The sequence below is a fragment of the Prionailurus viverrinus genome, chromosome D4 (assembly GCF_022837055.1).
Source record: "Prionailurus viverrinus isolate Anna chromosome D4, UM_Priviv_1.0, whole genome shotgun sequence".
Classification (NCBI taxonomy): Eukaryota; Metazoa; Chordata; class Mammalia; order Carnivora; family Felidae; genus Prionailurus; species Prionailurus viverrinus.
Genome location: NC_062573.1, coordinates 62,827,365 through 62,845,321, shown reverse-complemented (window position 1 = coordinate 62,845,321; position 17,957 = coordinate 62,827,365). Strand labels below are relative to the sequence as shown.

At 36.3% G+C, this 17,957-nt stretch overlaps 1 pseudogene; it reads right to left on the bottom strand.

The window, feature by feature from the left end:
• Window positions 1-16,416: 16,416 nt before the first annotated feature.
• On the bottom strand, window positions 16,417-16,727 carry LOC125150891 (ATP synthase subunit g, mitochondrial-like; annotated as a pseudogene).
• Window positions 16,728-17,957: the final 1,230 nt, after the last annotated feature.

The window sequence follows — 17,957 nt, the reverse complement described above, 5'->3', positions numbered from 1 at the left end:
GGCTGATTCCATTTTTAGTTATTATGAATAATGCTGCCATGAAAATTTATGAAGACGTGTTTATATTTTTCTTGGGTAGATACCTAAAAATTGTAGGGTCATAATGGTAGGTTTGTTTAACATTTTGAGGCATTGTCAAACTATTTTCCAAAGTAGTTGTAGTATTTTGCATTTCCATGAGCAACGTATGAGGGTTTACAGTTCTCTACTTCTTTGCTAATAAACTTATTGTATTTTTAATCCATTTTTATTATTTATTTATTTATTTATTTATTTATTTGAGAGAGAGAGTGCACACCAGCTGAGGGGAGGGGCAGGGAGAGGGAGAGAGAATCTTAAGCAGGTTCCACACTCAGCACAGAGCCCGCTCAGGAACTTGATCTCATTACCCTGAGATCATGACCTGAGCCAAAATCAAGAGTTGGACACTTAATCTACTGGGCCACTCTGGACTCCTTATTAATGCATTTTTTAAAATGTTTACTTAAAATGAGCACAAGTGGAGGTGGGGCAGAGAGAGAGGGAGACGGACTCCCAAGCAGGCTCCACACTGTCAGTGTAGAACCTGACGTGGGGCTCCATCTCAAAAATCTCATGAACTGTGAGATCATGACCTGAGCTGAAATCAAGAGTCAGATGCTTAACCAACTGAGCCACCCAGGTACTCCCTTTAAAAAAAAAAGAAAATGTTTATTTATTTATTTTGAGAGAGAGTGAGAGAGACAGAGACATTTTGGAGTATATTCTTCTTGTCTTTTTAAATACCTCTATGGTTTTTAATAAAAGTTATACTATATACACTACTGTATATCTTGCTTTTCCCGCTTAACATGGGACTAGCTTTTTATTTTAATAAGTATAGAGTTATACCATCATTTAAAATAGCTGAATAGTGTTCTGTTGCCTAGGTGCACAGTGCACCAAAACTAGCCATTTAGCTGTTTTTGAACCTTTAGTTTGTTTCCACTTGTCCTTTTAATGATTAATTAATATTACAGTGGACATCATTGTACAGATATAATTATATATTTATTTATTTGTGATAAACTCTAGGGATAATTGCTGGCTCAAAAAAAATAAATTTTAAAGACTTCTGATATTTGTTGCCAAATTGCATTCTAGCTCTGTTTTTTGTTTGTTTGTTTTACTAGCTTTGTGTCCTTGGGCATGTTACTTAAACTTTTTGAGTCTCAGTTTCCTCATTCATTAAATGGAGATAATGTGAAAATATATTATTAAAAATTTTTTTTTAATGTTTATTCACTGTTGAGAGACAGAGTGCAAGTGGGGGAAGGTCAGAGGGAGAGGGAGACACAGAATCTGAAGCAGGCTCCAGGCTCTGCGCTGTCAGCGCAGAGCCCGATATGGGGCTCAAACCCACAAACCCTGAGATCATGACCAGAGCCGAATTGGACGCTGAACTGACTGAGCCACTCAGGTGCCCCCCAAATATATTATCTTAAAGCATTTAGTACAGTGCCTAACAACACATGGTAATGACTCAGTGGTAGCTATTATTAACTTAAAAAAAAAAAAAGTTTTTCCAGTTAGTATTCTTGCCTGGAGTGTTTAAGAGTTTGTGGCTTCTCAGCCTCTCAAATACTTATATTAAAAAAAGTCCTTTGCCAGGGTGCCTGGGTGGCTCAGTCAGTTAAGCATCTGGCTTTGGGTCAGGTCTTGATCTCGCAGTTCGTGGGTTTGATCCCTGCATTGGGCTCCTTGCTGACAGCTCGGAGCCTGGTGTGACTCCCTCTGTGTCCCTGTCTCTCCCTAGCTTGTGCTCTCTTTCTCTTTCTCTCTCAAATATAAATAACTAGGGGCGCCTGGGTGGCTCAGTTGTGTCTGACTTCAGCTCAGGTCATGATCTCGTGGTTCGTGGGTTCAAGCCCGGTGTCCAGGTCTGTGCTGACAGCTTGGAGCCTGGAGCCTGCTTCAGATTCTCTCTCTCCCTCTCTCTCTGCCCCTCTAACCACTCATGCCCTCTCTCTGTCTCTCAAAAATAAATAAACATTAAAAAGATTGTTTAAATAAATAAATAAATTTTTAAAAAGTCTTTTGCCTGGAACCTGCTTTGGATTCTGTGTTTCCCTCTCTCTCTGCCCCTCCCCAGCTTGTGCTCTCTCTCCCTCTGTTTCTCTCTCAAAAATAAATAAACATTAAAAAAAGTCTTTGTCAATGTGATCAAAAGCGATTTCTTATTCACAAATTGTTTTCTTCTCACAGTATCCTTTTGTTTTATGGACCCAGTGTTTTCTTAAATCTTCCTGAGGATATGATTATAACTTTAAGAGCTTTTTTTTCTTCCTCGATTGTATTTTCCAGGGTCATTTTTCTTCTTTATTTTGATTTTTTCCCCATGTTTCCAAACTTGTGAATACTCTGTAGTATATTGATTTCCAGCAATAGAAAACTATTCAGGCAAACTTAAAATAACATTTTGTTTCATTTGCATACTTTTAAAATAGTGTTTTCACTTTGTGGAATTAATAAAAACATATAATTGGACAAATAATAAGATATATATACTTAAGGATATTCACACAGCTTTATTTTTAGTAATAATGATAGCTAGCATATATTGAACAGTTTTTATGTGCCAGGCATATATTTACATGCTCTGTATTTTTAAACTCAATTGTCACAACAACCATTTGAAGTAGATATTATTATTCCCATTTTGTAGAGGAGGAAATAGATCCAGAGAGATTAAGCAGCTTGCTCATGATTGGATGGTTAGTAAGTGGTAAGATTCTGACTCAGGCGGAGCATCCAGAGTGAGTGTTCTTAACCAATGAGTAATAGCAGTGATATAGTAGAGAAAGATTAGAAATAGTTAGACCTAGGAGTGCCTGGGTGGCTTAGTTGGTTAAGCATCTGACTTGATTTCAGCTCAGGTCATGATCTCACAGTCATGGGGATCAAGCCCCACGTTTGGCTTCGCACTGAGTGTGGAGTCTGCTTAAGATTCTCTCTCTCCCTATGTCCCTCCCCCACTTGTGCACTTGTGCTCTTTCTCTCTCTCTCTCTCTAAAAAAAAAAAAAAAAAAAAAATTAACCTAAATATTAATAGTGATTATATCTGGGTTGTGTGATTATGAGTACTATTTTTGTGAATTCCCTTTTATATAAGTTAAAAAGATTGGAATCATGGGTACATATAAATTTTTAAGTTGCTATTTTAAATTGAGATGGAAATCATGTACCATAAAATTTACCTGCATAGAGTGTACAATTCAGTGGTTTTTATATGTTCACAGAGTTGCATGACCATCATCACTAATTCTAGAAAATTTTCATCACCCCAAAAAGAAGTCCTATAATCAAGAATCAGTTACTTCTCATTTTCTCTTCTCCCCAGGCCCTGGCAATTAGTTTGTCTCCTTGCTATCTTTATGGATTCACCTATTATGGTATTTCATATAAATGGAGTCATATAATATGTGGCCTTTTGTGTCTGGTTTCTCTTAACATAACTGTTATCTACCACCTCAGGCAGCCAAAAAAATTTTTTTTTAATTTAAAAATTGTTTCTGATTTTTTTGATAAATGCCCATAGGGAAAGGTTGTTAGCACCGGATGACTTCTGAGTTAAGTCAAACAAAGACAGCCTTCTGAGTGGCGATTTCCAGGGAACTGTCTGGTGAGACAGATATCTGTGAGTAGGGCTTTGGAGTTTTAACCCCTCCTTTACTTCAAGTGGCTGCCAGACTGTTGGTTTTCACTGTGAATGTGGGACATTGATTTTCGAGGTTTACTGTGGAGATAGGGAAAGGGGGATGGGAACAGGCAAGTGAAAATGCCCCAAAACTTGCTGTTCTTACCAAGATCAAGCCATTTTTCTGGAATAAATGCTCTGTGGATGGCTACAAGCATTTGATTGCTTTCCAGAGTTATGAAAAAGTTGATTCTGGCTCTTTTTTGCTGGTGTTTTCACTGCTTTTACGGAGGAGAGAATTTTCAAGGTCCTTACTCTGCCATTTTTGTTGATTTCACTGATTACAGCTATTTTAACATTTATTGTCTTTGTGCAGTTTTATCTAATTTTCCACAGTAGCTAGTATTGTTCTTGCATCGAGCAAGACATTATTATTATTATCATTATTATTATTATTATTATCATTATTTTGGTTTAAAACAATACAAATTTGTTCTCTCACAGTTCTGGAAACTAGAGTTCTGAAATCAAGGTGTTTGCTGGGCCGTGATCTTCTCAAAACCTTTGGAGGAGGATTCTTCCTTGCCTCTTGCCTCTTCCAGCTTCTGGAAGAAACCCAGACATTCCTTGGTTTATGGAAGTGTCACTCCCATATCCACCTCCATCTTCACATGGTGTTCTCCCTGTGTGTCTGTGAGCAAGACATACTCACTTGAGAAAAACATGGGGCACCTGGGTGGCTCAGTCAGTTGAGCGTCTGATTTTGGCTCAAGTCATGGTCTCGCCTGATTTCCAGCCCCACGTGTGACTCTGTGCGTACAGCTCACAGCCTGGAGCCCGCTTCGGATTCTGTGTCTCCCTCTTTCTCTGTCCCTCCCCTGCTCTTGATCTGTCTCTCTCTCTCCCTCCCTCAAAAATGAATAAATTTTAAAAAATTAAAAAAAGAAAAAAGAAAGAAAAACATTACTTACTGAATATATAATTTTCAGCTCTGGGTTTTGTTTTTGACATATTTTATTTTGTTTTGATTTTTTACTAGAGTTAGTGCAGATAGGTAAAGGAATGCTTCAGAAAGAACACAATGACACTACTGATTATAAAAATCAGAATCAAAAATCAAAATCACTGATTTTTAATCTCGTGGACTAACAGATTTTATTGTCTATTATGTAACTTAAAATCAGTATGTATTAAATCTCATTGTATTAAGTTTATAATGAATTTTAATCTGTTCTTAGTCAATTCTTCTTTTTGGATTATCCGTTTTCTCCTTTAAAAACTAAGGTTTTTGAAAGTCTGTATAGGTTCTGCAGTGTTTCTGAAATTGTTTTCACTGGTGGTTTCTATACCTGACAAGTTAAGATTTAGGAGTTTATATATAAGTATTACCTGTTAAGACAAACAAGTAGCAACTTGAAAAAGATGTCCCAAATTTCAATCAAGAGAAATGAAAGCATATGTGAATATAAGAATTGTAGATGACTGTTCATAGCACCTTTATTTGTGATAAGTAAAAACTGGAAACAGCCTAAATGATGAACCTGTTTAGGACTTTTAAAACTGGTAACACTTTAATTACCTAGTCAAGTTCTCTAAGATTTTGGTTTATTTGGATTTTCAACCTCTTTTTATTTTTATTTATTTTTAAAATTTTTTAACATTTATTTATTTTTGAGAGAGAGAGAGAGAGAGAGAGACAGAGAGCGAGCACACAAGTGGGGGAGGGGCAGAGCGAGAGGGAGACACAGAATGTGAAGTAGGCTCCAGGCTGTGAGTTGTCAACACAGAACCTGACGTGGGGCTTGAACTCATAAGCCGCAATCATGACCTGAGCCCAAGTCCATCGCTCAACCGACTGAGCCATGCAGGTGCCCCTGGATTTTCAACCTCTTTTTAAATTAATTTTGATAATTTATATTTTCCAAAGAGAAAAAGATCTGTTTCATCTAGATTTTCAAATTTCTTGTATTTAATCTTATAATCATAATCACAGCATTAATATTAATCCTACTTCTCTCCCTGTTTTTCTCTTGTTTTTGTGTTTTATCCTTTTCTTAATCAAACCTCTTAAAAGTTGTCTATTTAATTATTTTTCTTTAGAAGACAGAGTTTTGCTTTTATTTTATTGATCTGCTCTATGTTTTTTTATTTTCCACTTCTAGAAGTTCTACATTTATATTTATTTAGTTATCTTTTGTAGTTTAGATTTGTTCTATTTTTTTTTTTAATGCTTATTTATTTTGAGAGAGAGAGAGAGAGAGAGAGTACGCATGTGTGAGCAGAGGAGGGGCAGAGAGAGAGGGAGAGAGAGAGAGTCTCAAGCAGGCTCCACTCTGGAGCCCAACACCAGGCTCCACCTCAGGACTGTGAGATCATTACCTGAGCCAAAATCAAGAATTTGACCCTCAACTGACTGAGCCACCCAGGTGCGCCCCTCATCTTATTTGTTTTGTACTTTTTTTTCTTTAAATGTTTATTTATTTTTGAGAAAAAGAGAGAGAGAGAGAGAAAGAGCATGAGTGGGGGAGGGGAAAGAGAGGGGACAGAGGATCCAAAGTGGGTTCTGTGTTGACATCAGAGAGCCCAGTGTAGGACTCCACTTATGAACTGTGAGATCATGATCTGAGCCAAAATCAGACACTTAACCAACTGAGCCACCGAAGTGCCCCTGTTTCCTTCCTAGCTTTTAAAATTATATGCCAAATTCACTTATTTTTAGGCTTTTTAATTTTCTTATAACTACGTGTTGAGTATTGTTTTGGCCATATTCTGTATGAGATGTAGTGTTCAATAATGTTCTGAATATTTCATTTAGTTTTTTCATTGTTGTTTATTTCAAAATTATTTTTGAATTTTGAATTTTGAATTAAATTTTGAATTTAATTTTTAATTTTGAATTAACTTAATTTTAATTTTTTAAAGGCGCTTATATCATTAAGTACAAAAAGATTGATGACATCATTTCTTGGTAGATAGTATTTTCAAATTATTATGCTATGGCTCTTTTTGTTATGCTTAATGCTTCTTGCTTTGCATTTTATTTTGTCTGACATTAATAGTGCTATATCTGCTTTCTCTTTGATAGTTTTTTATTCTCTAATCCTTTGAAAACATTTATTTTGAAATATTTTTGGACTTACAGATAAGTTGTAAAAATAGTGCAGAAAATTCCCATACAGTTGGCCCTTAAACAATAATGGGTTTGAACTGCTTTGGTCCACTTACATGTGACTTTTAAAAAAATATATATACAGTACACTACTGTAAATGTATTTTCTCTTCTCTATGATTTTCTTAATAATATTTTCTTTTCTATAGCTTACTTTATTATAAGAATACAGTATATAACACGTATAATGTACAAAACACATATAATGTGTTAATCAACTGCTTATGTTATTGGTGAGGTCTGGTCAACACAGGCTATTAGTAGTTAAGTCTTTGGGGAGTCAAAAGTTATACATGGATTTTCAACTACACAGGGGGGGTCAGTGACCCTAACCCCTGAGTTGTTCAAGAGTCAACTGTATACTCTTTACCCAGCATCCTCAACTGTTAGCATTTTACCATTGCTTAATCATTGTATGTGTGGGATAAAGATAAACACTTTTTTCCCCCCTGAAATTTGAAAGAGTTAAGTTCCACAACTTAACTGACATGATGCCCTTTTATTCCTAAATCATTCTATATTTATTTCTTAAAAACAAAGGCAAAAAGTATCAAAATTAGGAAATTAGTATTGAGATAAAATTATTCTCTAATCTACAGATTTTATTGAAGTCTTGCCAGTGTTTCCACTAATGTTATTTAGCAAAGAAAAATAATGTTTTCTCTGGTGACAGATTAGTTTAGGATCACATGCTATAGTCGGTTGTCATTTCCATTCCTTGTTGTCTTTTTATATGATTTTATTTTAGGTGTGTCTCCTGTGAATAGAGTATAGCTGGATTGATTTTTTTTAACTCACCCTAAAATTCCTTGAATTTTATTAAGGTAATCTAGCCCATTCATATTATTGTTATTACTAATTGATTTAGAGTTTCCTCTGTCATCATTTATATTTTCTGCTTATTTAATGTTATCTCATTGTTTCTTCTTTTCCTCTCTCTCTTTTTTAATAATCGCTTCTTAAAAATGTCTATTTATTGAGAGAGAGAGAGAGAGAGAGAGAGAGAGAGAGAGAGAGAGAGAGAACAAGTAGGGAAGGGGCAGAGAGAGGGAGAGAGGAATCCCAAGCAGGTTCCGCACTCATCACAGAGCCCAATGTGGGGCTTGATTCCAAGAACCGCAAGATCATGACCTGAGCCAATATCAAGAAATCAAGAGTCAGGTGCTCAACTGACTGAGCCACCCTGATAGCTCCCGCCACTTTTTTTCTTTTTGTCTCTTATTAAGTTAATGTGTTTTCTTTGTTTATTTATTTATTTTTTTTAGTGCCTTGAAGATTGAACATTCTATTTCTATTCTTATAATGGTTAGTTACTCTTAATTCTTTAACATACATACTTAAGTATTTTTTTTCTTGAAATCCAGGATTAATAATTATCTACATTTCTCCTTTAATAAGATAATAGTCTTAGCAAGCTCTATCTTGCTTTTCCTACCCTTTTGGCTAGGTCTGATATTGAATTCACTTAAGATTTTTAGTTCCAGATTGTCATTTAAGAAGCAATTAATAATAAATCAGTAAGTTTATACTTTTTAATATTTTTACTTTTTTTTTCTTTTGGTCATCATTGTTTCACATATACATCTTTGTATTTTTCATTTTGTTAGATGAGATCTATAATTCATTCTGAAATAATCTGATGTTGTTAACTTTCTAAGTTCCTGAATATGTGAAAATAGTTCTCATTTCCCCTTATATTGAATGCTAATTTTGTTGGATATATAATTTTAGAGTAAAAATCTAAAGAAGTCTATCTTCTAGCATCCAGATTGCTAATGAGAGGTCTGACTTCATTCTGATTCTTCCTCCTTTGTAAGTGAAATATTTTTTTTTTCTCTTTTCATTGGTGTTATAAAATTTCACCATAATGAGTTTGAATATGGGTCTTAAAGAAATCATCTTGTTGGGCACTTGTCAGTTTCAGTTTCAAGACTCATATCTCTTTAATTCAAGCCATCATGAATTTCCTTTTAGTTAGAATATCATAAATATGTAGTCTTCTAACTAGTTTCTCTCAATCTCTTTATGTCCTTCTCAAATCTATTCTCCACAAAACAGCTAAACTGCCTTTGAAAAAACTCTTTATTATGGAAAATTTCAAACACATAAAAGTGGAGAGAATGGTATAATCAACCCCTATGATCCCATTATCCAGTTTCAACAGTTATCAACTCAGAATGGTTTTCTTTCACCTTTACCTTCCCTACTTACCCATCTGATTATTGTGAAGCAAATCCCAGATATCACATCATTTCATCTGTAAATATTTCTGTTTTGAAAAACATAATCAGAATGCCATTAATACATTTAAAAACAATATAATAAGATATCCAGCTAGTAGTTAAATTTTTCTCATTGTCTCATTTTAGAAAATGTATTCAAATCAGGATCCAAAGAAGAGCCATACTTAAATGATCAGTATGTCCCTTTGTTTTCTTTAATCTATATGACTGGATCCCCTCCTCCCCAATTTTTTTGCAGTTTGTTTATTGAATGAGCCAGGTTATTTATTATGTAGAGTGTCCTATAGAATATGTCTGTATTTAATGATAATTGCATAGATCCATTAATTAATTAGGAGTTACAAAAATGATATATTAATTTTATAATTCCTCTTTATTTGTTAGCCAGAGATTTCTGTAAGAGGAACTTATTTTGCTCATTAACTATTTAGTTACCTGAGATACAAATGTTATAAGAAAGACAGGATAAATGATTGATTTTTCCCTTTTATTTTTCTATCAGTTTCAAAATAATGAGCTTCCTAGCATCTTTCAGTAACCAGTGAGTTATTTTCACTTTTAAATTATTTTTTGTTATCATTATAAACTTATGGATTTGAAATGTGCAATGTAATTTCAATCCATGGTAGTTATTCTTATTGAAACTCAAATTGTTCCATCTTTGACCAAAACCCTTCATTTCACAATGGTTCTTGAGCCCTTTTAATAGGACTCTGTTAGTCTTTGAAAACAAGATATTCCAGGCTTGTCTTGTACATTTATTGCTCTAGACATGGATAACCATTATTACCAGAAGCCCTTGCTTCTTGTAGTGGAAAATGGTATTTAGAGACTATAATCTGGGCATCAGGGATACTCTGCTATAGGGATTATTATTTTTACAGGTATTTTCAAATTCAAGAGCAAGAACATTTAATATCTTCTTTTGTAATATAAAATACATTGTGAGATTATGCTGATGTTTCCAATTTAAATTTAGGACACAGGCTTTTAATTAATCTCATGTGGTTTACTTTCGTATATATTTTCTCCCATGCCAAAAAATCTCAGTTCCCATTGGCACCACACCAACATAATAATTCAGTTACTTTATTCCACAACATACACACATTAGTATCAATGTAACAATACCAAAACTATCACTAATGAAATGATTACTGAAAACAGTTTAAGATTTTTAATTTTAATTCTGTTTTTCTTAGGGTATATTACACTAATGCTATACAGTCAAAGTAATGTTCAAAAGCACTTGAAAACATTCTTTTCTGTGTGGTCATGCCCCAAACTTAGCACACAGATAAATTTATTTTACTTTGCTTTCTTTTTTTTATTTAAAACAATTTTTTTTTCTTAATGTTTTTATTTATTTTTGAGAGAGAGAGAGACAGAGCATGAGCAGGGAGGGGGCAGAGAGAGAGAGAGACACAGAATCGGAAGCAGGCTCCAGGCTCTGAGCCATCAGCACAGAGCCCGATGTGGGGCTCTAACTCACAGACTGTGAGATCATGACCTGAGCCGAAGTCGGACGCACAACTGACTGAGCCACCCTGGTGCCCCTATTTTACTTCCAATTTTTAGAGATTGAGAGAGAGAGACAGACAGACAGACAGACAGAGAGCCAGAGTGTGAATGGGGGAGGGTGAGAGAGAGTGAGGAAGACAAGGAATCCAAAGTAGGCTCCAAGCTGTCAGCACAGAGCCCAACACGGGTTTCGAACTTACTAACTGCGACATCATGACCTGAGTTGAAATTGAATGCTTGACCACTTGAGTCACCCAGGTGCCCCTGTTTTTTTTTTTTTTTTAATGTTTATTTTGAGAGACAGAGCACCAGTGGGGGAGAGGCAGAGAGAGAGAGAGAGAGAGAGAGAGAGAGAGAGGAAGAGAGAGAGAGAATCCAAGCAGGCTCCATGCTTTCAGCACACAGCCCAATGTGGGGCTCAGTCTCATGAACCATGAGATCATGACCTGAATGGAAATCCAGAGCCAAAAACTTAACCGACTGAGCCACCCAGGCGTCCTAGAGATTGTTTTTTAAAATTAATTTTACTTTATAGTTATGAAATACATTTACACAATATTTAGTTTAAATTAATAAAATGAGTTGTATTTAAAAAGTCTTAGTTTCGGGGCGCCTGGGTGGCTCAGTTGGTTAAGTGTCCGACTTCGGCTCAGGTCATGATCTCACGGTCCATGAGTTCGAGCCCCGCGTTGGGCTCTGTGCTGACAGCTCGGAGCCTGGAGCCTGCTTTGGATTCTGTGTCTCCCTCTCTCTCTGACCCTCCCCCATTCATGCTCTGTCTCTCTCTGTCTCAAAAATAAATAAACATTAAAAAAATTAAAAATAAATAAATAAATAAATAAAAAGTATTAGTTTCTAAACTTGTTTCCTCTATCACCCTGTTCTCTCCCTCTCCATGTAGTTAACCATTTTTTAAAATTTATACTTCCCTTAAAAAATAAATATGTATTATATATATTTAGCTTCACAATAATATGTATACTGACACATATATGTATATATGCATGTGTGTGTGTGTATACAGATAAGATTTCTAGGTTCATCTATTAGATAAGTAGTAACATATATACACATACATTGATCTTCTAAAAGTGTCAGTAGAGTCATGATATAGTCCTTGGTCTAGAACTTTTCAATAAATTTCCATTGTTCTTAGGATTAAAAATATCTTGTAATGGTCTTTGTGGCCTGGCCTCTGTCTACTTGTCTATTTTATTTTATTTATTTATTTAACTTTATTTATTTATTTATTTATTTATTTATTTAGAGTGAGTGAGTGAGTGAGCAAGCTGGGGAGGGGCAGAGAGAGGGAGAGAGAGTCCTCAGCAGGCTCCACACTGCCAAATTAGAACCTGATACAGGGCTTGAACCCAGGAACCGTGAGATCATGATCTGAACCAAAGTCAAGAGACCAATGCTCAACTGACTAAGCCACCCAGGCGGCCCTTGACTATTTGATTTTAAACCAAGCAAATCTCTTTTACCCTGTAAACTGCAGCCACTTAAGACTTCTTTCAATTCCTTGAAAATTCTCTGTTCCTTTCTACATTAGTATGTTTTCACATGCTGTTCCCTTTGTTTAGAAGGCTTTCTCCTCTCTCATTCAAGTTAGATAATTTCTACTTATTTTTCAGTTTTAAACTTAAAAGTCACTTTCTCAGAGGAACTTTTGATGCCTCATCAGATTAGGTTAGGTATTCATTGCTATAAATTTTCTTAATATTTCATACTTTCTCACAGTATTTATCATAATTTAAATGTCTTAATGGAAAATTTCAAACTTAGAAAAATGTTGAGAGAATAGTATAATAAATCCCTGCATTTCTTTTTTTTAATGTTTATTTTTGAGAGAGAGAGCATGAATAGTGAGCGGCAGAGAGAGAGGGAGACAGAAAAATCCGAAGCAGGCTCCACGCTGTCAGCACAAAGCCGCACATGGGGCTTGAACTCACGAATCGTGAGATCATGACCTGGGCTGAAGTTGGATGCTCAGTCGACTGAGCCACCCAGGCTCCCCTAAATCCCTGCATTTCTATCACCCAATTTTATTTTATTTTTATTTTTTATTTATTTTTTTTCAACGTTTATTTATTTTTGGAACAGAGAGAGACAGAGCATGAACGGGGGAGGGGCAGAGAGAGAGGGAGACACAGAATCGGAAACAGGCTCCAGGCTCTGAGCCATCAGCCCAGAGCCCGACGCGGGGCTCGAACTCACGGACCACGAGATTGTGACCTGGCTGAAGTCGGACGCTTAACCGACTGCGCCACCCAGGCGCCCCTCTATCACCCAATTTTAACAAAGAACTCAATTTCAGTCTTATTTGAACTATATACTGTCTCTCCTCTGATTATTTTGATGGAAATCTTAGACATCATATAATTTGATTACTAGTATTTTGGTATTATAATTATTATTTGATAATTAATTGTGAACTCTATTGTTCACTGACTATTTCTACTGCAGAACGTAAATTCCCTGAGCTCAGGGATTTGGCTGTTTATTCTAGCCCAGTGCTGTGAATGAATGGAATGTTACAGATTACTGGAGAAAACAGGAATATGCATTTAGCATACATAGCACTCAGCGCAGCATTTGTCATGTTCTCCCATAGAATGGTATGGTCTAGAGTTAAAAACAATTAAAGGGATCCATTTCTTGTTGATTGATTGTAGCCAAATGGATTAATGAGATTGTAGTTTTTAATGGTGTGTCAGAGGATTCTCCCCATGGTCTACTCTTGTTCTGTATATATATATATATCTTTAAAATCAGTGACTTGGTTAGTAGAGAGGACAATTTTCTCAAATATGGGAGGCATTTTTCAATATTGGAAGATTGGAAGACAGAATCAGAACTCAGAGATGATTTTGACAGCTTGAGGTGACAGAAACCAGTAAGATAAATTTAATAATAACTTAAAAGTCTTATACTTGGAGCCAAAAGACACAATTGCAGGAGCTTATAATGGGGGGACACGTGGCCTAGCAGCAGCATGTATTTAAAATTACATGGTGTGGGGCACCTGGGTGGCTCAGTCGGTTAAGCGTCCGACTTCGGCTCAGGTCACGATCTCGCTGTCTGTGAGTTCGAGCCCCGCGTCGGGCTCTGGGCTGATGGCTCAGAGCCTGGAGCCTGCTTCCGATTCTGTGTCTCCCTCTCTCTCTAACCCTCCCCCGTTCATGCTCTGTCTCTCTCTGTCTCAAAAATAAATGAAAAACGTTAAAAAAAAATTTAAAATTACATGGTGTCCATAATGTAGTCACTTCAGTGAGAAGATAATTCAAACTGGATTTTCAGCATTATAACGGTAGTGTGACAATTCCAGCCTTCCTACTTCTGCTGGGTGCTGTGCTGACATTGCCTGGGACCTTGTAAAGTGGCTAGGTCCCCATCTGGTTCAGCAAATCAATGCTCTTGTTACTCTTGCTTTATTTTTTAACCGCCCCCCCCCCCCCCCCAGGACAATCAAATGATGAGTTGAAGGCCCATAAAAATTAGATCCCATTTGTTGAGTACAGTGCTAAATGCTGTATACGCATTCTGCATGATTATGAAAATGAAAGGAAATGAAGGGCTTTAACATTTTATTTATTTTATTATTTATTTATTTAATTTATTTATTCTTTTGAGAGAGAGTGTGTGAGCAGGGGAGAGGGGTAAAGGAAGAGAGGGAGAGAGAGAGAGAGATAGAGAGAGAGAGAGAGAGAATTTTAAGCAGACTCCAAGCTCAATGCAGAGCTCAATGTAGGGCTTGATCTCATGGCTGTGAGATCATGACCTGAGCTGAAATCAGAATCAGAACATACAACATATATTTATATATGCTTGCAAATGCATAGGATATTTCTGGATAGATATATAGCAAACTGATAACACTCGTAGCTTCTGAGAAAGGGAACTGTAGGTGTAGTGATCAGGGATGGGAGGACAAACTACCTTTTGCTGTATATAATATACCATTTTGTATTTTTGGATTCTTTTTACTGTGTGCATTACTTTAGAAAAAATGCATTAATTTTGAAAAAAAAATTTAAACAAAATAAGTCCTATTAGATATTACACGTCCCATGATTAATATTTGGTTTCTGTAGCATTGGACCTTTGCAAATTTAACTTGTGACTTTTTTCCCCACAATGATCGAGAGGATAGTAATTACAATATAGTAAATGGATATGGATGAAAAGGAAAGATGATTACATTTTGAGCATACTGAGTTTGGGATGTCAGTAGGACACTCAGATGGGAATGTCCACGAGGCAGTTGGAAATGTGGACTGGTGCAAGTCAGGACTGAAGATTGGTAGAAAAGATTAGTAAAATTCCCAAAGGAGAGAGGGTAGAGAGAAGTAAGCAGTGGGCATAACCAAAGGGAGTCCTTACATTTGGGGTCAGAAGGAGAAAGAGAACCAGAGAATGAGAGGTGGATGTAAGAGTGAACAATATTGTAAAACATCAAGGGAGAAGGTCATATGAAGCAATAGGAGTTGTTGATAGTGGCTTGCTGCAGAAAGGCTGAGGGGGATGGAAAGTGAGAAAAGGCTGTTAGACATGCGGGCTGTGAGAAAGAAACTCGATAGTGAAGAGAAGGAGGGAGGAACAGGAATGTAGTTCAAGGAGTAGCCTGGTGAGTGGAGGTGGGGCATATGTGATGTATTTTAAGATGAGAAGCACCTCACAACATTTATTTCATTGGCAGGAAGCAGTCACCTAAGAAAGAATGAATATGTAATGGAATGTCATCAGGTTTGGGGGAATTATTGATGGAGTAAGGCCCTGGAGAATGGATGAGAATGAGGGCCACAAAGGGAAACAGAGAAGGGTCACCTCTTTTTTTTCTTTTTTATACCAATCACTTTTATCTATTTCAAGACATAAGATACTATTTAGACTCATAGATGGTATTAAATTATAACCCTGTGTAAATATCTATAGGATATTTTATTTTTCAAAGATAAGTTCTAAAAATCATAAAACTGTACAGATTAATAATATAACACATATCAAACAGACTTAAATGTAGGTCTTGGCTTTCATTCACTCAGTCCTACTGTTAGAGATGTTACAAAGATGTTTTTCTCTTGAGAAAGCTCTATTCAAGTAGATAAGAAGTACCTCAATAATTGTAGACATAACTGTTATCCAAAGGATTTTTCACTGATTTTAGCAAAGAGAAACAGTCCAAATTTTATTTTTTTTGACTACTGACATGATTTAACTATATCACTTTAGCACATAGTCTTACTATTTCTCCCGCTATGGCAAGTTCTAGTTTTCTCAAGTCTTTTGCCTCAATTTTTCTGGAAATAAAGCTTAAATATCATATATTTTAAACCTTCAAACTAAAATGTTATCTTTATTTATTCATGTATTAGGTTGATATATTTGCATATATCCTTTCCAATTTCAAGCTAAACAAAGACATGCATTTAGAGCTATATTAATGTATCATAGGAAAGGACAACCCAAGTTAATATCAAAAAAAATTGTGACCCCCATTGTAATGTTTGATAGAAAAAGCATAGATTTTTAAAAAAAGTTTATTTTTGAGAGGGGTTAGGGGCAGAAAGAGAGGGGGACAGAGAATCTGAAGTGGGCTCTGTGCTGACAGCAGCAAGCCCGATATGGGGCTCAAACTCATGAACTGTGAGATCATGACCCAAGCCAAAGTTGGATACTCAACCTACTGAGCCACTCAGGCACCCCAAGAAAACATTGATTTTGAACCATTATTTTATTTTATTTTATTCAAATAGTGGTCTGGTCACACCCAGTTCAAGAACACTCAAATAATAAATCATGTATAATCAGATGTTCATGATTGGGCTTCAAACATTATAGCCAATGATGCCAAGAATGCCTATGATCTTGCCAACATAAAACCACATCCATACCTCAGAGGCCACCAAACCAGTCAGCACAGCTTCCTTAACTGTGAACTGTTTGAAGCTGCCAGTTTGAGCACTAGTGACTATTTTTTACAGGTCTAAATATTCATAGGGATCTCAGTAGAAATTGGAGGAACCAGCGTAACCCTAGTCTAGTGCCAAAATATGGCCAGTGTAGGCTTCAAGAGAGTCACAGCAGCTTTTCCCAGGGATGGAGGCTTCTCCATGAGGTAATGGGCAAATTGGATCATGGTTCCAGGATGGCAAATTTGTCACCTGGAACCGGAGGGTTACTTCTCTCTGTGTGACTATAGTGAAGGAAGGGAGGATGGGGAAGAGACAAAGAAGTGATGTTAATGAGGAATCACCTCTTCATTTAATAAAAGAATGCGATCATCTGTAGGGGATAAGACAATGGAATGGAAGGGGTTTTACATTTATAGAATAGTCTTGTAAATTTTTATAATTAGAATAGATACAGGAGGGTTCTTCTTAAATTAGCAAAGCAGGTGGTGTGCAGCAGCATGATGTAATGGAAAGAACATTAATTTTGTGGCCAGAAAGACCTGAGTTTGAGTCCTGGCTTTATTCCTTCTTAACATGTTACCAAACTTTTCTTTCTCAGTTTCTTCATAGTAAAATGGGGACGAGAGTACTTACTTTGTCAGGTGGTTATACACGTTCAATGATGGGACATGTAAGTTGATTTCAGTTCCAACATACATTTATTGATCTTTTATTATATGCCAATATTCCATTATATCTTTATTCTCAAGGAGTTTGATGTCTAGGAAGGAATTATCTTCTCCTTCGTTCTCTTTTGGGACAATAAACTGCCCCCAAACACCCAACTTTTGCAGAATTGTAAGAGGACTTGCTGACTACTTTCCTGTCTGTGTGCTTTTAGATACTAGACCAGATCTCATGTGCAAATGTTATTCCGGTCTGCCTGGATTTAGCCACTAATGCTGGGCGAGCCACTTCTCCAAGGCAGTGTGCCACGATTGTGACCTCTTGACCACTGGCCAGTAGGCTTGGCAGAGGGAACCCTTCGCAGCTGCCAGTCATGAGGCATGAGTGGCCTTGGACTCCTGACTCCAACAGTGATTCAGCCTGTCTCATCCTTATCTCTGTAATAAACTTGATGTGTGTTTATTTTCAGTCTTCTTTTTGTTATTATTGTTTTAGCAGCTAAACATAGGGTTGTTTAGCTTTCAAATAGTCTCCCAGAGGGAAATGGTCCAGGACCGACGACCTGAGAGCCACTGACCACAATCATGAACTGTAATGACATTCATCTGTTTATTACCTCCATTACTTTTAGGGAGAATAAGTAAAGACATGCATCCTTGATTAGGGAGATTGGAATTAATTATAATGACTGGACTTGGAGTGTGAGTCTAGAGAAATATTAAATTAAATTCTAACAGAAATGCTTTGGCAGAAAGATTATGAATTAAAGCTTTAATGTGTGTATTCTA